The 24,734-nt window shown below is 28.6% G+C and overlaps 2 protein-coding genes across 2 annotated transcripts in view; both read right to left on the bottom strand.

Moving 5' to 3' along the window:
- LOC127732825 (uncharacterized) overlaps positions 1-24,157 on the bottom strand; it is a 38,482-nt gene extending 14,325 nt beyond the window's left edge. Inside the window, exons 1-2 of the mRNA XM_052242004.1 lie at positions 23,908-24,157; positions 20,688-20,789 (exon numbers count right to left, since the gene is read on the bottom strand). The gene's annotated coding sequence lies outside the window, so the exon portion shown is untranslated. The remainder of the gene's footprint in view (positions 1-20,687; positions 20,790-23,907) is intronic.
- Positions 1-24,734, bottom strand: part of LOC127732826 (uncharacterized) — an 89,068-nt gene that overhangs the window by 9,396 nt on the left and 54,938 nt on the right. The gene's annotated exons all lie outside the window — the stretch shown is intronic.

Genomic DNA, 24,734 nt, shown 5'->3' with positions numbered 1-24,734 from the left:
TGTCATTTTTGACAAAACACATCTGAAAAGTGACATATTATGGCATATTTGATACTTTTTCTTTATTTTATCTTATTTGAGCGTCTTGAATGACAAAATCAGTTCTAATCTTCCACAAAAACTAATATAATCGACTAACGTAGGTACTTAAGTGTTTTAAATGTGTCCAACCTCTTTCATCCGATGTAGCTGAACTTTTTGGCCAAAATCGTACCTTACCGGATATACTCCTTTAATGAAATGAAAAAAAGTTTGAAATGTTCGTATTTTGTCTTATAGTTAAATGTTACTAACCACTTGTCTTCCTTCTTTTTTATTTCCTTCCTGTATATATCAAACAGAAAAACTAAATCAAAAGACGAATACAAAATTGTCACTTAAGGCTGTATTGGAGTCTAAAGCAAGAACGATAGAATTTGTTCATACTTTGCCTGGCGTAGTATATATTGATATATTTTCAAAAATATAATAAAAAAGATGGGTCACCGTGTATTCTCTCAATCTACAGGAAGTGACAAAATGACACATTTTGTACGGATTATACAGGAAAAAAACATCATTATGTGATTAGAAGTTAAACTAAATAATAGAATTGTAAAAAAAATACGAAAAGATGGAATTGCGTTTAGAATATCAAAAGAAAAAGATAGGACCACCGTGCGTTTTTTCCAGCTAAAATGCAAAATAGCAAAATTAAGTGTAGATTCCTTCACAAAATGCACTATTTCAGAGTTTATACATCCCCTTAACATGCCAAAATAAAAACATTAGAAATGAAGCAAAAAATATTAAAATTTATAAGTTATAATCTTATTAATTTGTTCTTTTAGGTGCAAATCAATATTAGTTCCATCATCAAATTTTGCTAACTTGATTCAAATCTGGACCTTAGATTCTCTGTTGTTTACAATCCGAAATGGCAAAGACACCCCCAAACCATTTCAATGTCACAGATAATTATTTAATCAATGTATTACACAAATCACTTATACCTTATGAAAAAGAAAAGAAAAAAAAAGTCAGCATAAACTATTAAAAATTCGAATAGACGTAACATTTGAATTAAATTATCAATAAAGGTATACTACCACGCGCAAGGCCTTCATTCACTATCGACTGCATGTAGACAAAAGACGAAAATAAAAGCCAAACATATTCTTGAATATAACTTAAGGTTAAACGAAAAATTGACGTTAACCTTAACCTTAACCGTAATTTTAACTCTTATATAAACCGTAACTTTAAATAATAGCCAACATATCCTTCAATGAAAATTAAGGTTAAACAAAACATTTGATTCAAAATTGACCTTTACTTTAAACCTAACATCTACCTCCAATATGTACCTATCTCGATAACGGTCAGTCATAACTTCATCTTAGACAACCTTGAGTATTCCCCACGGCTACCACTTTTATGATATAGCCAACGTATTTTTGAACGTAAAATTAACCATAACCTTAACCTTGACCTTAACCTTAACCGTTACCTAAAAAAATAGCCAACATATGCTTGAATAAAGCTTAAGGTTACACGAAGAAATAACATTACCCTTAAACTTGTCCTTAACCTTAACCCTTACCATAACCTTTACCTTAAATAATAGCCAACATATGTTTAAATACACATTAAAGTGACACGAAAAAATAACCTTAACCTTCAGTAATAGCCAACATACGCTGCAATAAAGCTTAAGGTTAAACGAAAAATAAACCTTAACCTTAAACTTAACCCTAAAATTGACCGTTACATAAAATAATAGCCAATATATCCATCAATAGAATATAAGGTTAAACTAAAAATTAGACTTAACCTTAACCTCAACTATAAACCTAATATTTAACTCCTACATGTACCTATCTCGATAACGATCAGTCATACCTTCATCTTAGACAACCTTGATTATTCCCCACGGCTACCACTGTTATGATATAGCTAACGTATTTTTGACTGAAAAATTAACCATAACCTTAACCTTGACCTTTACCTTAACCGTTACCTAAAGAAATAGCCAGCATTTGCTTGAATAAAGCTTCAGGTTACACGAAGAAATAATCTTAACCTTAAATTTGTCCTTAACCTTTACCCTAACATTAACCCTAACCTTAAATAATAGCCAACATATGCTTAAATACACATTGAAGTGACACGAAAAAATAACCTTAACCTTAACCTTATCCTTCAATAATAGCCAACATACGCTGAAATAAAGCTTAAGGTTAAACGAAAAATAAAACTTAGTCTTAACCTTAACCCGTAAATTGACCGTTACTTAAAATAATAGCCAATATATCCTTCAATGGAATATAAAGTTAAACTAAAAATTAGACTTAACCTTAACATCAACTATAAACCTAATATTTAACTCCTACATGTACATATCTCGATAACGATCAGTCATACCTTCATCTTAGACAACCTTGAGTATTCCCCACTGTTATGATATAGTCAACGTATCTTTAAATTATGCTTAAGGATAAACGAAAAATTAACTTTAACCTTAATCTTTACCTTAACCTTAACCTTAAGATCAACCTTAACTTTAACCTTAACCTAACAAAATAGCCAACATATGCTTGAATAAAGCTTAAGGTTACCAGAAAAAATAACCTTAACCTTAACCTCAACTTTAAATGATAGCCATCATATGCTTGAATAAAACTTAAGGTTAAACGAAAAATAAACCTTAACCTTAACCTTAACTCAACTTTAACAGTACCCTTAACCCAAACATTAACCGTAATTTATCCTACAATACAAAATATGGTTAAACTTTAGACTTAAAATTGACCTCAACTGTAAACCTAACATCTAACTTCTACATGTACCTATCTCAATAACGATCAGTCATACCGTCACTTTAGACAACCTTGAGCATTCCCCACGGTTACCACTATTATGATAGAGTCAACGTATCTTAAAATAATGCTTAAGGTGAAACGAAAAATTAACATTAACCTAAACCCTAACCGTAACTTAAAATAATAGCCAACATATGCCTAAATAAATCTTAAGGTTACACTAAAAAAATAATCTCAACCTTAACCTTAACCCTAACCTTAAATAATAGCCAGCATATGCTTGAATAAAGCTTCAGGTTAAACGCGAATTTAACCTTAACCTTAACCATAACACTAACCTTAACCGTCACTTTAACTTTAAATAAAAGCCAACACATCCTTTAATAAACCTTTAGTTCAACTAAAAATTTGAATGAAAATTGACGTTAACTATCAACTCCTCAATGTACCTATCTAGATAATGATCAGACATACCGTCACCTTGGACAACCTTGAGTATTCCCTCACGGCTAGAACTGTTATGATATAGCCAACGTATATTTAAATAATGCTTATGGTTAAACAAAAAATGAACCTAAACCTTAACCTTAACCTTAACCTTAACCTTAAGAAAAAGAAAACATATGCTTAAATAAACATTGAGGTTACACTAAAAATAATCTTAACCTTAACCTTGACCTTAAATAATAGCAAACATATGCTTCAATAAAGCTTCAGGTTAAACGTAAAATTAATCTTAACTTTAACCTTAACCTTCACTTTAACCTTAAACCAAACCTTAACCCTAACCTTACATGATAGCCGACATATCCCTCAATAGAACACAAGGTTAAACTAAAATTTAGAGTTAAAATTGACCTCAACTATTAACCTAACATCTAACTCCTACATTGAACTTTCTCGATAACGATCCGACATACGGTCGACCTACCATCAATCTTATTCAAAAAACGTCATCAATCTTATTCAAAAAACCTTTCTTCTTTAAATAAACATGTCAAAAGTCATGTTCTGTATACCTTAACCCACGCAAGGCCTACATTCACTATCGACTGCATGTAGACAAAAGATGATTTGAACTATATGTAAACACAGATTATCAATGTGAATGTAAGTGTGTTTAGTTTACGTGTGAAATACACATATAAAAGAACAGAGTTTAGGTCAATGTGAGCACATCCTTAGGTTTTAGTTTTCTATGTTGTTTCTTGTGTACTATTATTTGTCTGTTTGACCTTTTCCTTTATAGTCATGGCATTGTCAGTTGTTGTTTTCTTCGATCTGTTAATCTGACTGTCTCTCTGGTATATTTCGCCTCTCTTTTAATGTTAATTGTCATTCTTTTTTTAATAATGAAATGTTACTTACCACTGGTCTTTCTTCCCCTGTATTTCCTTCCTGTATAAATCCAAGAGAAAGATTTATTCAAAAGAGGGGATAAATGTCACTAAATGTCACAAGGTAGCATTAATTCAATATCATCATGATACTAACTGATAATTTTCGAATAAGAAGTAACGGAAATACGTCCAAACACTCTGAGTTCTCAAACTGGAATGAAAAGGTTAACCTTGAGTTTATAGGATGTACTACAAGGGTATCGTCGTTGATATGAAGTTTTTTTCAAGTTTATATTGGCTGACCCTTATGTCTTCATAAGCATATTTATTTTTTCTTTGCAATTTACAAATTACAAAGAAACTGGGAATCAAGCTAAATGGTTGCTCTTTAGATGGGTGTAATTTATTCTTTACTTTTTACAATAATTTTTGCGCGAAAAAAAAATTGTCTTTCTTTTTTTCAGCTAGATTAATGGAAATGACGTTTAATGTTAATATTATTTTTATCTAAAATAAAAGTCAAAGTTACTCACCACTTGTCTTTCTTCTTCGGTATGTCCCTTCTGTATAAAAGAGAAATATTAAATCAAAATAGGAATGCAAATTATCCATAGATGTCGCAAGTTAGTACTAAGTCAATGTTATTATGAAAATCACTAAAACCTTTCATGAAAGAAGTAATTGAAAATACGTCCAAGCATTATGAATTCTCAAACTGGAATGACATTTTTAACATTGAGCCTAAAATAGGAACTACTATATTATCGTAGTTGGTATGTTTTTTTTTGCAATTTTTATCGGCTGACCTTTATTTCTTTTCAGAAGTATACGATTCTGTTTTTTTTTATTCAAAATATAGCAACAATACAGAAACTGGGGATATAAGTTAAATGATTGCTCTTCAACATTGATTTGATTTATTCTTTACTTTTAACAATATTTTTTACCCTAAACTTAAATAAAAACATGCTTTACAAATTGAGGCAAATCTACAGAAATTAAAATAAGGTTTTTTTTTTAACTGACGTTTACTATTATTTCCTGTTTCTTTTGATAATAGCAAGTTACTAACAGCAACAACAAAAGACTGGCGATGTAGACTAAATGGTGGCTCTTCAATTAAGGTTTAATTTATTCTTTACTTTTAACAATCATGTTTGCACAAAAACGCCAGAAAAGGACAAGTCTTACAATTTTAAGCAAATTTCGGCAATTGACAATGTAAGGGTCTTTTAGAACTGGTGTTTAATGTTGATACCCGTAATTTTTTTATATATATTAAAACGTTATTTACCACTGGTCTTTCTTCTTCTGTATTCCCTTTCTGTATAAATCCAAGAGGAATATATAATCAAAATACGAATAAAAATGTTTACTTAATATGAGGAGTTATAACATTAAAATCACTACTGTCTTCCGAAAAAGAAGGAACAGAAATGCGTCCAAACAATCTGAATTCTCAATCTATAATGAAAAGTTTAACATTTAGCCTACGAGAGGAGCTACAGTTTCGTCATGGTTGGTGTAAGTTTTTTTTTTCAATTTTTGATAGGCTGACCTTTTAAGTCTTTACAAATGTTTTACTTTTTTTCTTTGCAATTTGGCAACAACTAAAACAAAGCTGGAGATATAAGCTTAACAATTATTTTTGCACGAAAACACAGAAAAAGACATGGCTTACAACTTTTTGCAAGCTGACGGTTTAGAAAAAAAATGTTTTTGAACTGACGTTTAATTATATTTACATATTGTTTTAATAATAGCATAACATTACTTACCACAGGTCTTATTTCATCTGTTTTTCCTTCCTGTATAAAACCAAGAGGAATATGTATTCAAAAGACGCACCAAATAATTTCACACAAGTTATTATCAAGTCAATGTTTTCATGAAGATCAGTAATACCTTTCGAACGAGAAGTAACAGAAAATACGTCCAAGCACTCTGAATTTCAAAACTAGAATGAACTGCATAACATTGAGCCTATGGGAGGTACTACTAATTTATCGTCGTTGATATGACATGCTAGCCAGTTTTTTATCGGCCTACCTGTTATATCTTCAGAAGTATCTAATGGGAATTTCAGCTAACACATCATTGACATTATAAGCCATTTATTTAAAGATTTATGGTTATAAACAGTTATTAATTGTGGAGATTGATAAATTCAAACACAATTTATAATTTTTGGAGGTTGTAAAACTTGAACAAAGTAGGAAGTTTCTTCTGATTACATCAGTGTCGATAAAAGTTTAATCCTATAAAGTTTAAGAAGTAATAATCATTTGATTTACAACCAATCAGTTTTAAACTTAATTAAATTAGGTTATATATTTCAATCCCGGACAGTTCTAAAACGGTGTTTCTTTCGCGATTTTATTTTATTATTTTCCGAAAATACTATGCAAAATAAATGAAATGAGCCGTTCCTGAAAATTTTGGTGTAACATTTTTCAATTATTAAAGTTTTGTATCCTTATAATCTTAAAACTCATTTCAAAAAAAATATCTTAATTGACACTATTAAAATAACAAATTACAAGTATAATTGCTGCATTTACTTCAATAAAATAAGATATATTTGTAATTTTAAACAATGCGAACAACATTTTTTATATTTTTTTCTGATATTCTTTAACCGTATTTAAAAATAAATAGTCATTAACTTCATTAAGTACAACAATACAATGGTGATCAATGATTTTGATTAAAATAAAGAAATAATTGCATTCTTATTTAACAAAAACAAAAGTTTATGCATATGTATCCTTCAATTGTTTTCATTTTATTCAAAATTAATTATCAAAAGACATTTATAAAGAATGATTGCAATTGAGCATATTTTATGAAAAAAAAAAAACAATCCTGAAGTACAAATAAAAACTGAAACCTTATGTTGGCTTCTGATTTGTATTAACAATAACTGCATTCTTGTTCCACTGAAACAAAATTTTAAGTATTTAAATTCTGATTATATTTTAATTCTAAAGAAAGACTTATATTGAAGCCTTAAAAAATATTCGTACAAATAAAAAAACCTTCATCTTTTATCAAAAGAAGAATAATTTTGCTAAATCTAAACAAAGCAAACAACATTTAAGTATATTTTCTCTGATAATCTTTTAATTTTATGGGAAAAAAACCTAAACAATAAAAAATACAAACATCCAATGGCAGTTAATAATTTCCATTAACATGAAACAAATCATTGTATTCTTGTTCAACAAAAACAAAACTTTATGCATATCTATCCTTCAAAAATTAACATTTTATACAAAATAACGTATGAAAAGGCATGTTAAACGACTCATTGCAATTGAGGTTGCATTATTTGAATTATAAAAGAAATATTTGCATTTCAGGCAATGCGTACAACAATTTAGTATCATTTCTCTAAGATTCAGCCTATTCAATGGAAAACAACCAATCCTGATGTGCAAAAAGTACTGAAATCTTATGGTATTTTATAATTTTTATTAAAATAAAGCAATAACTGAATTCTTTTTCAACAAAAACCAAACCTTAAGTATTTTAATTATGATTATATCTAAATTCTTTAAGCGACTTATATAAAGGCTTTTGAAATAACTAATTCCAAATAATAAAGCATAATTTTTTGTTCAAAATTTACACAATGCAAACAACATTTTAGTATATTTTCTCTGATATTCTTTTAATTTTATGAAAAAACAACCAATCCTAAACAAAATAAAGTGCAAAAATCCAATAGTGGTCAATAGTTTTTCATGAAAATAAAGAAGTGATTGCATTCTTGTTCAACAAAAACAAAAGTTTAAGCATAACTATCATTCCAAAATTAACATTTTATACAAAAAATAATAAAAGGTATATTAAAGGCTGATTGCAATTAAAATTGCATTATTTTTAAAATTAGAAGAAATATTTGCATTTTAGGCAACGCATAAAAAAATTTAGTATCTTTTCCCTTAAATTCAGCCTATTTAATGAAAAACAACCAATCCTGATGTGCAAAAAGTATTTAAATCTTATGGCAGTTTATAATGTGTATTAAAATAAAGCAATAACTGCATTGTTTTTCAGCAAAAACAAAACTTTGAGTATTTTAATTCTGATGAGATCTAAATTCTTAAAGAAGACTTATATGAAGGCTTTTAGAATAACTAATTCCAAATAAAATAGCATCTTTTTTTATCAAAAGAAGACTAATTTTAGTAAATTTGAACAATGCAAACAACATTTAAGTATATTTTCTCTGATATTCTTTTAATTTTATGAAAAATCAACCAATCCTTAACAATATAAAGTACAAAAATCCAATGGTGGTCAATAGTTTCCATGAAAATGAAAAAATGATTGCATTCTTGTTCAACAAAAACAAAAGTTTAAGCATATCTATCCTTCAAAAATTCACATTTTATTCAAAATAACTTATCAAAAGGCATATTTAAAGGCTGATTGCAATTAAAGTTGCATTATTTGAAAAATGAGAAGAAGTATTTGCATTCAAGGCAACACGTACAAAAATTTAGTGTCTTTTCCCTTAAATTCAGCCTATTTAATGAAAAACAACCAATCCTGATGTTCAAAAAGTACTGAAATCTTATGGCAGTTTATAATGTGTATTAAAATAAAGCAATAACTACATTCTTTTTCAAAAAAAACCAAACTTTGAGTATTTTAATTCTGATGAGATCTAAGTTCTTACATAAGACTTATATGAAGGCTTTTGAAATAACTAATTCCAAATAAAAAAGCATAATTTTTTATCAAAAGAAGAATAGTTTTGGTAAATTTGAACAATGCAAGCAATATTTTAGTATATTTTCTCTGATATTCTTTAAATTTTATGAAAAATTAACCAATCCTAAACAATATATAGTACAAAAATCCAATGGTGGTCAATAGTTTCAATGAAAATGAAGAAATGATTGCATTCTTGTTCAACAAAAACAAAAATTTAAGCATATCTATCCTTCAAAAAATAACATTTTATTCAAAATAACTAAAACTTATCAACAGGCATATTTAAAGGCTGATTGCAATTAAAGTTGCATAATTTGAAAAATGAGAAGAAATATTTGCATTTTAGGCAACGCGTACACAAATTTAGTGTCTTTTCCCTTAAAAACAGCCTATTTAATGAAAAACAATCAATCCTGATGTTCAAAAAGTACTGAAATCTTATGGCAGTTTATAATAAGTATTTAAATAAAGCAATAACTGCATTCTTTTTCAACAAAAACCAAACTTTGAGTATTTTAATTCTGATGAGATCTAAGTTCTTAAAGAAGACTTATATGAAGGCTTTTAAAATAACCAATTCCAAATAAAATAGCATCATTTTTTATCAAAAGAAGAATAGTTTTGGTAAATTTGAACAATGCAAACAACATTTAAGTATATTTTCTCTGATATTCTTTTAATTTTATGAAAAATCAACCATACTTTAACAATATAAAGTACAAAAATCCAATGGTGGTCAATAGTTTCCATGAAAATGAAGAAATGATTGCATTCTTGTTCAACAAAAACAAAAGTTTAAGCATATCTATCCTTCAAAAATTAACATTATATTCAAAATAACTTATCAGAAGGCATATTTAAAGGCTGATTGCAATTAAAGTTGCATTATTTGAAAAATGAGAAGAAATATTTGCATTTTAGGCAACGCGTACACAAATTTAGTGTCTTTTCCCTTAAATTCAGCCTATTTAATGAAAAACAACCAATCCTGATGTTCAAAAAGTACTGAAATCTTATGGCAGTTTATAATGTGTATTAAAACAAAGCAATAACTACATTCTTTTTAAAAAAAAACCAAACTTTGAGTATTTTAATTCTGATGAGATCTAAGTTCTTACATAAGACTTATATGAAGGCTTTTGAACTAACTAATTCCAAATAAAAAAGCATAATTTTTTATCAAAAGAAGAATAGTTTTGGTAAATTTGAACAATGCAAGCAATATTTTAGTATATTTTCTCTGATATTCTTTAAATTTTATGAAAAATTAACCAATCCTAAACAATATATAGTACAAAAATCCAATGGTGGTCAATAGTTTCAATGAAAATGAAGAAATGATTGCATTCTTGTTCAACAAAAACAAAAATTTAAGCATATCTATCCTTCAAAAAAGAACATTTTATTCAAAATAACTAAAACTTATCAACAGGCATATTTAAAGGCTGATTGCAATTAAAGTTGCATAATTTGAAAAATGAGAAGAAATATTTGCATTTTAGGCAACGCGTACACAAATTTAGTGTCTTTTCCCTTAAAAACAGCCTATTTAATGAAAAACAACCAATCCTGATGTTCAAAAAGTACTGAAATCTTATGGCAGTTTATAATAAGTATTTAAATAAAGCAATAACTGCATTCTTTTTCAACAAAAACCAAACTTTGAGTATTTTAATTCTGATGAGATCTAAGTTCTTAAAGAAGACTTATATGAAGGCTTTTAAAATAACCAATTCCAAATAAAATAGCATCATTTTTTATCAAAAGAAGAATAATTTTGGTAAATTTGAACAATGCAAACAACATTTAAGTATATTTTCTCTGATATTCTTTTAATTTTATGAAAAATCAACCATACTTTTACAATATAAAGTACAAAAATCCAATGGTGGTCAATAGTTTCCATGAAAATGAAGAAATGATTGCATTCTTGTTCAACAAAAACAAAAGTTTAAGCATATCTATCCTTCAAAAATTAACATTTTATTCAAAATAACTTATCAGAAGGCATATTTAAAGGCTGATTGCAATTAAAGTTGCATTATTTGAAAAATGAGAAGAAATATTTGCATTTTAGGCAACGCGTACACAAATTTAGTGTCTTTTCCCTTAAATTCAGCCTATTTAATGAAAAACAACCAATCCTGATGTTCAAAAAGTACTGAAATCTTATGGCAGTTTATAATGTGTATTAAAATAAAGCAATAACTGCATTCTTTTTAAAAAAAAACCAAACTTTGAGTATTTTAATTCTGATGAGATCTAAGTTCTCACATAAGACTTATATGAAGGCTTTTGAAATAACTAATTCCAAATAAAATAGCATAATTTTTTATCAAAAGAAGAATAGTTTTGGTAAATTTGAACAATGCAAGCAATATTTTAGTATATTTTCTCTGATATTCTTTTAATTTTATGAAAAAACAACCAATCCTAAACAAAATAAAGTGCAAAAATCCAATAGTGGTCAATAGTTTTTCATGAAAATAAAGAAGTGATTGCATTCTTGTTCAACAAAAACAAAAGTTTAAGCATAACTATCATTCCAAAATTAACATTTTATACAAAAAATAATAAAAGGTATATTAAAGGCTGATTGCAATTAAAATTGCATTATTTTTAAAATTAGAAGAAATATTTGCATTTTAGGCAACGCATAAAAAAATTTAGTATCTTTTCCCTTAAATTCAGCCTATTTAATGAAAAACAACCAATCCTGATGTGCAAAAAGTATTTAAATCTTATGGCAGTTTATAATGTGTATTAAAATAAAGCAATAACTGCATTGTTTTTCAGCAAAAACAAAACTTTGAGTATTTTAATTCTGATGAGATCTAAATTCTTAAAGAAGACTTATATGAAGGCTTTTAGAATAACTAATTCCAAATAAAATAGCATCTTTTTTTATCAAAAGAAGACTAATTTTAGTAAATTTGAACAATGCAAACAACATTTAAGTATATTTTCTCTGATATTCTTTTAATTTTATGAAAAATCAACCAATCCTTAACAATATAAAGTACAAAAATCCAATGGTGGTCAATAGTTTCCATGAAAATGAAAAAATGATTGCATTCTTGTTCAACAAAAACAAAAGTTTAAGCATATCTATCCTTCAAAAATTCACATTTTATTCAAAATAACTTATCAAAAGGCATATTTAAAGGCTGATTGCAATTAAAGTTGCATTATTTGAAAAATGAGAAGAAGTATTTGCATTCAAGGCAACACGTACAAAAATTTAGTGTCTTTTCCCTTAAATTCAGCCTATTTAATGAAAAACAACCAATCCTGATGTTCAAAAAGTACTGAAATCTTATGGCAGTTTATAATGTGTATTAAAATAAAGCAATAACTACATTCTTTTTCAAAAAAAACCAAACTTTGAGTATTTTAATTCTGATGAGATCTAAGTTCTTACATAAGACTTATATGAAGGCTTTTGAAATAACTAATTCCAAATAAAAAAGCATAATTTTTTATCAAAAGAAGAATAGTTTTGGTAAATTTGAACAATGCAAGCAATATTTTAGTATATTTTCTCTGATATTCTTTAAATTTTATGAAAAATTAACCAATCCTAAACAATATATAGTACAAAAATCCAATGGTGGTCAATAGTTTCAATGAAAATGAAGAAATGATTGCATTCTTGTTCAACAAAAACAAAAATTTAAGCATATCTATCCTTCAAAAAATAACATTTTATTCAAAATAACTAAAACTTATCAACAGGCATATTTAAAGGCTGATTGCAATTAAAGTTGCATAATTTGAAAAATGAGAAGAAATATTTGCATTTTAGGCAACGCGTACACAAATTTAGTGTCTTTTCCCTTAAAAACAGCCTATTTAATGAAAAACAATCAATCCTGATGTTCAAAAAGTACTGAAATCTTATGGCAGTTTATAATAAGTATTTAAATAAAGCAATAACTGCATTCTTTTTCAACAAAAACCAAACTTTGAGTATTTTAATTCTGATGAGATCTAAGTTCTTAAAGAAGACTTATATGAAGGCTTTTAAAATAACCAATTCCAAATAAAATAGCATCATTTTTTATCAAAAGAAGAATAGTTTTGGTAAATTTGAACAATGCAAACAACATTTAAGTATATTTTCTCTGATATTCTTTTAATTTTATGAAAAATCAACCATACTTTAACAATATAAAGTACAAAAATCCAATGGTGGTCAATAGTTTCCATGAAAATGAAGAAATGATTGCATTCTTGTTCAACAAAAACAAAAGTTTAAGCATATCTATCCTTCAAAAATTAACATTATATTCAAAATAACTTATCAGAAGGCATATTTAAAGGCTGATTGCAATTAAAGTTGCATTATTTGAAAAATGAGAAGAAATATTTGCATTTTAGGCAACGCGTACACAAATTTAGTGTCTTTTCCCTTAAATTCAGCCTATTTAATGAAAAACAACCAATCCTGATGTTCAAAAAGTACTGAAATCTTATGGCAGTTTATAATGTGTATTAAAACAAAGCAATAACTACATTCTTTTTAAAAAAAAACCAAACTTTGAGTATTTTAATTCTGATGAGATCTAAGTTCTTACATAAGACTTATATGAAGGCTTTTGAACTAACTAATTCCAAATAAAAAAGCATAATTTTTTATCAAAAGAAGAATAGTTTTGGTAAATTTGAACAATGCAAGCAATATTTTAGTATATTTTCTCTGATATTCTTTAAATTTTATGAAAAATTAACCAATCCTAAACAATATATAGTACAAAAATCCAATGGTGGTCAATAGTTTCAATGAAAATGAAGAAATGATTGCATTCTTGTTCAACAAAAACAAAAATTTAAGCATATCTATCCTTCAAAAAAGAACATTTTATTCAAAATAACTAAAACTTATCAACAGGCATATTTAAAGGCTGATTGCAATTAAAGTTGCATAATTTGAAAAATGAGAAGAAATATTTGCATTTTAGGCAACGCGTACACAAATTTAGTGTCTTTTCCCTTAAAAACAGCCTATTTAATGAAAAACAACCAATCCTGATGTTCAAAAAGTACTGAAATCTTATGGCAGTTTATAATAAGTATTTAAATAAAGCAATAACTGCATTCTTTTTCAACAAAAACCAAACTTTGAGTATTTTAATTCTGATGAGATCTAAGTTCTTAAAGAAGACTTATATGAAGGCTTTTAAAATAACCAATTCCAAATAAAATAGCATCATTTTTTATCAAAAGAAGAATAATTTTGGTAAATTTGAACAATGCAAACAACATTTAAGTATATTTTCTCTGATATTCTTTTAATTTTATGAAAAATCAACCATACTTTTACAATATAAAGTACAAAAATCCAATGGTGGTCAATAGTTTCCATGAAAATGAAGAAATGATTGCATTCTTGTTCAACAAAAACAAAAGTTTAAGCATATCTATCCTTCAAAAATTAACATTTTATTCAAAATAACTTATCAGAAGGCATATTTAAAGGCTGATTGCAATTAAAGTTGCATTATTTGAAAAATGAGAAGAAATATTTGCATTTTAGGCAACGCGTACACAAATTTAGTGTCTTTTCCCTTAAATTCAGCCTATTTAATGAAAAACAACCAATCCTGATGTTCAAAAAGTACTGAAATCTTATGGCAGTTTATAATGTGTATTAAAATAAAGCAATAACTGCATTCTTTTTAAAAAAAAACCAAACTTTGAGTATTTTAATTCTGATGAGATCTAAGTTCTCACATAAGACTTATATGAAGGCTTTTGAAATAACTAATTCCAAATAAAATAGCATAATTTTTTATCAAAAGAAGAATAGTTTTGGTAAATTTGAACAATGCAAGCAATATTTTAGTATATTTTCTCTGATATTCTTTAAATTTTATGAAAAATCAACCAATCCTAAACAATATATAGTAAAAAATCCAATGGTGGTCAAAAGTTTCCATGAAAATGAAAAAAATGATTGCATTCTTGTTCAACAAAAACCAAACTTTGAGTATTTTAATTCTGATGAGATCTAAGTTCTTAAAGAAGACTTATATGAAGGCTTTTAAAATAACCAATTCCAAATAAAATAGCATCATTTTTTATCAAAAGAAGAATAATTTTGGTAAATTTGATCAATGCAAACAACATTTAAGTATATTTTCTCTGATATTCCTTTAATTTTATGAAAAATCAACCATACTTTAACAATATAAAGTACAAAAATCCAATGGTGGTCAATAGTTTCCATGAAAATGAAGAAATGATTGCATTCTTGTTCAACAAAAACAAAAGTTTAATCATATCTATCCTTCAAAAATTAACATTTTATTCAAAATAACTTATCAGAAGGCATATTTAAAGGCTGATTGCAATTAAAGTTGCATTATTTGAAAAATGAGAAGAAATATTTGCATTTTAGGCAACGCGTACACAAATTTAGTGTCTTTTCTCTTAAATTCAGCCTATTTAATGAAAAACAACCAATCCTGATGTTCAAAAAGTACTGAAATCTTATGGCAGTTTATAATGTGTATTAAAATAAAGCAATAACTGCATTCTTTTTAAAAAAAAACCAAACTTTGAGTATTTTAATTCTGATGAGATCTAAGTTCTCACATAAGACTTATATGAAGGCTGTTGAAATAACTAATTCCAAATAAAATAGCATAATTTTTTATCAAAAGAAGAATAGTTTTGGTAAATTTGAACAATGCAAGCAATATTTTAGTATATTTTCTCTGATATTCTTTAAATTTTATGAAAAATCAACCAATCCTAAACAATATATAGTAAAAAATCCAATGGTGGTCAAAAGTTTCCATGAAAATGAAAAAAATGATTGCATTCTTGTTCAACAAAAACAAAAGTTTAAGCATATCTATCCTTCAAAAATTCACATTTTATTCAAAATAACTTATCAAAAGGCATATTTAAAGGCTGATTGCAATTAAAGTTGCATTATTTGAAAAATGAGAAGAAATATTTGCATTCAAGGCAACACGTACAAAAGTTTAGTGTCTTTTCCCTTGAATTCAGCCTATTTAATGAAAAACAACCAATCCTGATGTTCAAAAAGTACTGAAATCTTATGGCAGTTTATAATGTGTATTAAAATAAAGCAATAACTGCATTCTTTTTCAACAAAAACCAAACTTTGAGTATTTTAATTCTGATGAGATCTAAATTCGTAAATAAGACTTTTATAAATGCTTTTGAAATAACTAATTCCAAATAAAATGGCATCATTTTTTATCAAAAGAAGAATAATTTGGTTAATTTGAACAATGCAAACACCATTTTAGTATATTTTCTTTGATAATCTTTTAATTTTATGAAAAAAACAACCAGTCCAAAACTGTTAAAAGTACAAAAATCCAATGGCAGTCAATAATTTCCATGGAAAAGGCAGAAATGATTGCATTCTTGATCCAATAAAACAAAAGTTTGACATATGTATCCTTCAAAAAATCAAATCTTATACAGAATTACTTATCAAAAGACATTTTAAAGACTATTTGCAATTGATGTTGAATCATTTCAAATATGAGATGAAATATTTGCATTAAATTGTGTATCATTTCCCTTATATTCAGTCTATTTTTTTCTGAAGAACAACCAATCCTGATGTAGAAAAAGTATTGAAATCTTTTGACAGTTTATAATTTGTATTAAAATAAAGCAATAACTGCATTCTTATTCTACAAAAACAAAATTTTTATTTTTTTTTATTTCTGATTATCTTTTAATTCATAGAAAACACTTATCTCGAGAACATTACAATACATAATTATAAATAAGATTACATTACTTTTTATCAAATGAAGAAATTAAAGAAATTCAAAACAATAGTTAAAACAACACTTTTAATCAAGACAAACAAAGCTCTGAGCTTCTTTAATGTTATACTATTTTTACTTTTATCATCTAGTGACATGAATTGCTAGATATAGTACATATTTTAAATGATAACATTTTATCGCTTATGAGTGGTAAATAAGCATATCGTTAGTCTGCACTTATTTAATTTTTTAGCAAAATTTAAATTAAAGAATATGAAGATATACACATGATGTGTGAAAAGTAATTCATATTTATTTTTTTTTATTTGTTATTGCAACTTAGTTTATTACAACTAAACGAGTAAAGGTGTCTTCGTGGAGGTCAGTGTTCATCGAATGTAAACACTGTGGAGTTCGGTTTACATAAGAATTTTAAACATATACGTATCCGTCAGATCCGTGCATAAGATAAATCTACTGATCGATCGCTGACCGTTGTCACGGTAACTCTCACATAGCTTATTTGGCTTATCTGACGAATTCTATAGGTCACCGAGCAACGACTACTCATGGATCAGTCAAACATTCACGACAAACAGTAACATCCAAGATTGCAAGTAATGTACAACAGACCATTTTTTACAAAAAAAATAAGTTATTATTTGTCACGGTTATTAAATTTCGACATATGAAGGGAATTTCGGTTATTTCTAAAGATTAATTGTCAAATTGTATACAACAGACCGATATGAGACAAAATAAGGAGTAAGGGTGAGAGCAATTTAGGGAAATTGTGTCACTCCTAACTTATCATTCATGTAAAGAGAGAAAAAAGTTTCTAGTGCGGTGTTGTAGTCCACTTGTATTTTTGTTCATCTGATGATTTATGCCAATTTTAACTGATTTGTATAGGTTTTTCATATGTTGTACTTTAAAACCACTGTCCCAGGTTCGGGGGAGGAATGGGATCCTGCTAATATGTTTAACCCCACCCCATTCTGTATGTAAGTGCCTGTCCTAAGTCAAGAGCCTGTAATTCAGTGGTTGTCGTTTGTTGCTGTGTTACATATTTGATTTTCGTATACTTTTTGTACATATATAAGACCGTTAGTTTTCACGTTTGAATTGTTTTACATTGTCATTTCGGGGTCTTGTATAGCGTACTACGCGGTATCGGTTTTGCTCATTGTCGAAAGCCGTACGGTGACCTATAGTTGTTAATTACTGTTTCATTTTGGTCTGCAGTGGAGAGTTGTCTCATTAATAATCATACCACATCTTCTTTTTTTATTTACGAAAAGTGTTTTTATAAATATAAGTGTGATAATTGACCACGCTATGATATTGATATGTAAATGTATACTGAAGTATTGGTTTCAGAAATGATAAAAGTTTAACATTAACTATAATATAATGTTTTCGTAAATTAAACTTCAAGGATTAACCTTTAGTTTTCATAAGATTTACTATGTGTGCTTAATCAAATCAATGGACAAAGGCGTCGTTTTAAACAATTCTTAGAATGATTCTGATATAAAGGAGTAAATGCTTACCTTTCATGAAAATTTCTCCACAATGGTATTATAATTCAATCACAAGAAAAACACTTATCCGACGATCAACTAACCTTTAACAGAAGCGTTCTGTTAACTGCACATGCGCATACATAATTTGAATGTCAACAGCAACCTTTACCTAACATTCATTATAACCTTAACTTTTGGATTTTATCTTAACCTTTAAATAAAACCATCACCTTAACCTTAAATTTTAACCTTTAAACTTGAACAAGACTCGCTATCTGTATGCATTCACAAATTGTGTCATTAACAAATCCTGAAGTACATAATACTTACCTTTAACCGCCAAGGAAACTGGTCATATTCTCCTTGAAAATATGTGAATGTTACTTCTTCACCTTCGCTGATTGTTCTTGTAGCAAAGAAACAAAGATGGGGAAGACCACCGACAATTATTCTAAATAACAATAGAGTTACTATCATTCTCGTCATCGTTTACGAGCCTTCCCAAGGATTTGTCGTCAATAGATGCATCGATCCTAGATGGAAAGAACAACTTACTGTTAAACTGTAGCTTACTGATGCGAAGGTATCAAATTATTTAAGGTAAGGATTCTAGTGAATGGTAAAAGCTATAGGATTTAAGGTTATGGTCTAATGATAAGGTTAAAGATTAATGTTACAAGTAACTGGAAAGGTTAAAGATTAAGGTTAAAATTAACTGTTAAGGTTACAGATTAAGGTTAGAAGTAAATGTGAGGGTTAACGTCAATAGTAAATGTTAAGATTATAGGTAAAAGTTCAGTTTGAAGTTTGCTGTAAGTTAAAGGTAAACAAAAAAGTTATTGATCAGTGATAATTAACAGTCGGTGAAAGGTTTGAGGTCATTTTCGATATATTAATATACATCAATGTAGGAATCAGGCCAGAACTGGTTTTATTTCTGGTATCCTTGATTTTGATAAATGATGAGTTATAAATCAACTTAAAGAAATATATCTAAATAGCGTGATATTAATATAAAAGCAATATATTTTTTTCTATTTTACTAAAAAGGATCATTTATAAAGTCGACTCTATACGGAAAAAGAAATTGTGTGATAGAAAGGGGCAGATAATTGCAATTGAAATATCGAAGATTTTTGCAATTGCATGATTACCAAAATTCAAAAAATGAATAATCAATAAAAAAAAACAACGTATTGAATTCCTTAAGGTGGTATGGGAGTCTAAAATGAAAGGATAAAATTCGCTCACTTTGCCAAAACCTACTGTATATTAATATCTGTTCCAAACTATACTAAAAACGATAGGTCACCGTGCAATTTATCAAGCTACAGGTTGTGGCACATTGTGTATGGCGTATACGGGTAATAACATCAGTATGCGATTAGAAGCTACACTACTTGATAGAATTGTAAAATAAAACACAAAAAGATAGCATCAAGACAATGATTTGAGAATATCAAAAGAAGGGATAAAGTCACCGTACGTTTTTTTTCCGGCTAAAATACGAAATAGGAAAATTCCATGTAGATCTTCAGAAAAGTGCACTTTTTCCAGAGTTACCTTCCATTCAAATGGCATTTGTTAAACCAAAATTAATCTACACTTGCGAAAGTGTTAATACTTATAATCATTATCTTATAAACGTTTTTTTTTCAAATAACAGTTCACATTTAGTTATCTGCATTTTTGCATCAAATTTTGTTAACTTAATTAATAGAAACTAGACATTTGGTTCACTGATTTTTTACAATCCAAGATGGCGAAATACGCCCATACCACCTGTATGTCATTTACGTGTTCTAACCGCTACTATATGGTTTTGAAGTCTACAAGAAAAAAAAAAACATTTTTCATCTAGCATAAAAAGTTTTAAACTTACCAACATTTTCTTGAATTCCAAATAAACTCGAATGCGTACTCGTTGAAGCCTGGATCAACTGTTGTTAAATTTCCGCGATATTCGAACATAAACTCGCCTTTTTCAAACTGTTTTGTCGTAAACACACCTCTTCCTTTTATAAAGTTAAACGACAAATATACACATCAAACAGCTCAAAACATTTTAAACTACATAACGATGATTGATTGATTAAGTAAAATATAATATTAATAAATATGTTGTTAGTAAACTATATTTTTTTCGAAAAAGAAACCATTTTAGAAAATATTTTCATCACAAATACTTAAATACTAATACTAGTGAACATGTATAATTTGAAATTTATTGTTTTCAAAATTTTTAACAAAGTATGAAGAAAAAAATATTCACCGCATGTTTATGAATTTAATGCATATTAAAATAAAAAAATAACCTTTTTTTAAAGACCAAATTGAGAAAACAAAACTTGAAATACAATGCATGCTTGTAAAAGGTACCGCAAATGAAGAGAGATTGAAGATACAAAAATCATTCGTAAGTAAACTTTTCTAAAACACCTATCCAGGTATTACAATGAAACAACATATTAACACGCTGAAAAAACAAAACAGTTTACGCATAAGTTCTAAATAAACAGAATAACTAGTATTTACCTTTTATGTCGTCAATCTTTCTTACCAAAAACCCTTGTCGATCTGATTTACTATTTATGTAATCTTCAATTTTTAATATTCTTCTATTTGATCTTCGCAAATCTACAAATTTCAGAATTATATCATTAATGCACTCATTCAAGTTGTATAAATAAGACATTTTAGATAGTCGTCACGGTGCTTGGACTCTTAACATATATTAATATATTATTACGCCTGTTATTTAAGTTTGATACATTCATTGCCAAGGTGTATACATCGTGTACATAATACTTGTATCTTAATTTCAAAAATTGACACTCCGAGTTTCACATTTCTGATAAAAGAAGGACGAAAGATACCAAAGGGTATCAACTGAAAACAAACTGACAACGCCATGCCTAAAATAAATAGACGAATACACAAAAAAATAGTACAGAATTAAGCGTTGATAAGCGTTGTACAGAATTCTTTAAAATAATGATAACTGCATTCAATTCGGGTAATGTAGAACACCCACAGAGACCAGACAATCTATCTATGCTCAAGCGAAAAGTCGGCTAATTCGGAGTTAGTTAAATAATAATATCTTTCGTTGGCACAGAGAACTTGCCCTATTTATCCGGAATGTCGACTGAAAAGTGTTTAAAAACAAAACATTTTCATACAAAATTTGGTCTCAATTTGTGAATAAAAATACCAAATGCCTGCGTCTACTAATTTGATATCCATTAGTAAGACATACGAATGTTACTTACCTGGTTTAACTAATTTATAATCCATAACACAAAATATATAGAAGTGTTCTTTCTACTAATAACTTCCTATAATTCGACAGTTTGCACACGCACCCTTACCAGGTGTACATGCGCAAAGATGAAATTTTGATTTCAAGCTTAATCTTGTCTTAAACTTAACTGTAACCATAATGTTTACCTTTGACCTTATTCACAACCCTAACCCTTTACCGTACAAAAATTGTCCTTCAATCAACCTTAAAATTAAACTACTATGATATACCCTAAAATTGACATTAACCTTAACCTTTTCCTTACCTTTAACCTTAACCTTAACCTAAACATAAACCTTCACTTTCTCTAACCTTGAATTAACATTAATAGATATAAGAAGATGTGGTATGTGGTTAACATTAAGGCTACCTCAACTATGAACATTAAGGTTAAAACATACCTTCACTTTAACCTTTACCTTAAGCTTAACATTACCATTATTGTTAACCTAAACCTTAACTCTTTTTTATCTTCAATTAACCTTAAAAAAGAGAGACGAACGATATCAGAGGGACAGCCAAACTAATAGATCGAAATTGAATTGAAAACGATATGGCAAAATAAGAAAAACACCAACAGACCAATAATAGTTCACATAAGGGTACTTCCACCTTTAATCTGAATTTATAACTATTAATGAATCCTCAATAAATCATGAGGTTAAAACATACCTTAACCTTTACTTAAACAATAAACTTAACTGAAACTTTGACATTTTGTAACCTTCAATTAACTTAAAGGCTTCCTCAATTTTAAAACTCAATTTCAATCGTTAATCTAAATTTTCAAATACCAATCATCCTTCAGCGGGGTTCAGACAAACCTTCAATTTAACCTTAAACTAAATTTTAACTTCAACTATAATCTTAACTTTTACATTAACCTTAACCTTAACCTACACCTTAACCTTATCTATCATTGAATTAACCTCAAGGCTACCGCAACCTTTCATCTGAATTTTCAACTACCAATTAACCATCTATGAACATTAAGGTTAAAAATCACCTTCAATCTTATCTTAACCTTAACCGGAACTTAATTTTTTAACCTTGAATTTACCTGTACCTTAAATATGAATTGTCAACAAACCAACTAACCATCAATCAACGTTAAGGTTAAACAATAACTTAATATCTTAACCTGAACAGTAACCTTATCTTAAAATTACCCCTTGCAAATGAAATTCCAAAGGCCATGACTAGTATTCAAAGGCTTCCCAAAGTACTTGACCAGTGATAAGCCAGAAAAAAACGATAAACCAACTTCAATAGCAAGAAAATCACCCTATGGCAAATTACCCAAAAGAGTTTGATATTATGTGAGCATCACGCAGGGATGCCAAAAATGTATGCTATTGCTTATTATAAAGCTAAGGTACCCGGTTACCTTCCTACATCCATTATTTGGACGATCGTAAGACAAAACACTATTTTTTCGACTGCTACCCTTATATCTAGGTGCAAAACAGTAGTATTTTACATATTGACCCAGGACCTTTTAACCCTATAGACTAAGTTTATTTTGTTATAGGTTCAAACAAGGTGTAAATATCATGGCAAAGGTCGCTCTAGCTAGTAAAATCAGTTTCAGAAGTCCTTCGTCTCGTGTTAAGACAGAAAATTACGATGAAACAATACCAAAGCCAAGAAAATTATTATATAAGCAACAACCAATAAGGGTTTATATCATTCCTCGAGCACCCCGCGGACATGGCATATCAGTATATCAAATATCTTTACAACGCCAACGGTCCAAATTGCCTGCTTGAATCCTAGTAACCATAAGTTTTACAATCGTAAAGCAAGACATCATTTCATTTCTACACCAAGAACTAAATCGAGTACCCAGCCGCAAACAATGACAATACCGACCCCGAATCTTTTCACTATATATACCACGTCGGCCATTTTATATGGGTATATAATAGCTCATACGAACGCTGATAAGGTTCATGTTGCCTACATACTTCCTTAGTTGTCAATACTTGTACGAGCATAAGACAATAAAGCTATTAATTCGACCCATGTTTGGATGTCTGCTATCCAACCGCAAATATTGTCATAACCGATGCCGGATCTATACCATACAGATCAAGCCGAGCCTATTTTAAATAAAACAAGGTGCAAATACAGTCCCTCAGACCTTGGCTAACTATATAAAGTTTTTTTTACAAAAGATTCAACTACCATCACAAGGCAGGGAAACACGATGAAGTAACCCCAAAGTCCAGAAAATCATCCTGTAAGCATATACAGGGAATAATACACCCATTTCACCCCTTAGGCATGTAATATAAGTATATCAGAGTTCATTACAAGCCCAAGTTTCCCGGCTACCTGTCTTTGTCATTAGTTATTGTTAGTTGTACAATGGTATGACAAAAAAACAAATCTATATTTCACCCCTTCCCCTTAATCGGGCAGCCAACCGCTAGTATTTACCATACTGACCTTGGATATTTTTCACTACAGACTTAACGGAGTGTGTTATAGTTCTAAAAGATGTGTCACTATCATTGCACCGGTGTCGGCTGAATACTGATAGTATAGTCTGAAGCATCCCGGCCTTTTCCTAAGAAAGGAAATACAAATATCATATCCAAAAGGCAAGACAATCACTTTGTGGCCAGTTACCCATTACAGGTATAATATTTACCAATCACCACATAGGCAAACCAATGAGGTATTTCATAGATAAGGAAATCTGATAATTGGATGTGTCGTCTGTTTACGTTAATATATCGATGATAAGGAAACAAACTACTTAATTCGACCACTACTCCACTATCGGATCACCAACCGCTTATATTGACCATATCAGCATGAATCTTTTCATCGTAAAAACCTAGCAGGACATGCTATAGGGGTATATTATGGCTCATACAACGCTTAGGGTCCCTGCTACATGCCTGTTACCTTAGTTATCGTTTGTTGTACATTGACAAGCCAAACTTTTTTTTTTATTCTTACCCTACCAGTCTATCTAAAGAAGAATAAAATGAAAATGAGTTGGTTTCTTGTTTCTGTTGCAAAACATAGCTAAACAAATACACGTTTGCGAAGACGTGTTACTTTAGTAAATATACCTTAAAGATGAGCACTAGTTGCAATGTTAACAACACGTGTTTTTTTTGGGTCTAAATGTGTAGGAAGATATTTTTTGGACGAACGAAATCAACTTTTTTCGAGGAGTGAAACTCAATAAACGGAAGTCAATATCCCTGCAAATATTGGTGATATGATCTTCTATGACCTTTCCTGCTTTACAAATTTTCACA

This window comes from Mytilus californianus, unplaced genomic scaffold, assembly GCF_021869535.1.
Source record: "Mytilus californianus isolate M0D057914Y unplaced genomic scaffold, xbMytCali1.0.p SCAF_28, whole genome shotgun sequence".
Classification (NCBI taxonomy): domain Eukaryota; kingdom Metazoa; phylum Mollusca; class Bivalvia; order Mytilida; family Mytilidae; genus Mytilus; species Mytilus californianus.
Note: the sequence above shows the minus strand (reverse complement) of the source record. Positions and strands in the feature narration are given on the sequence as shown.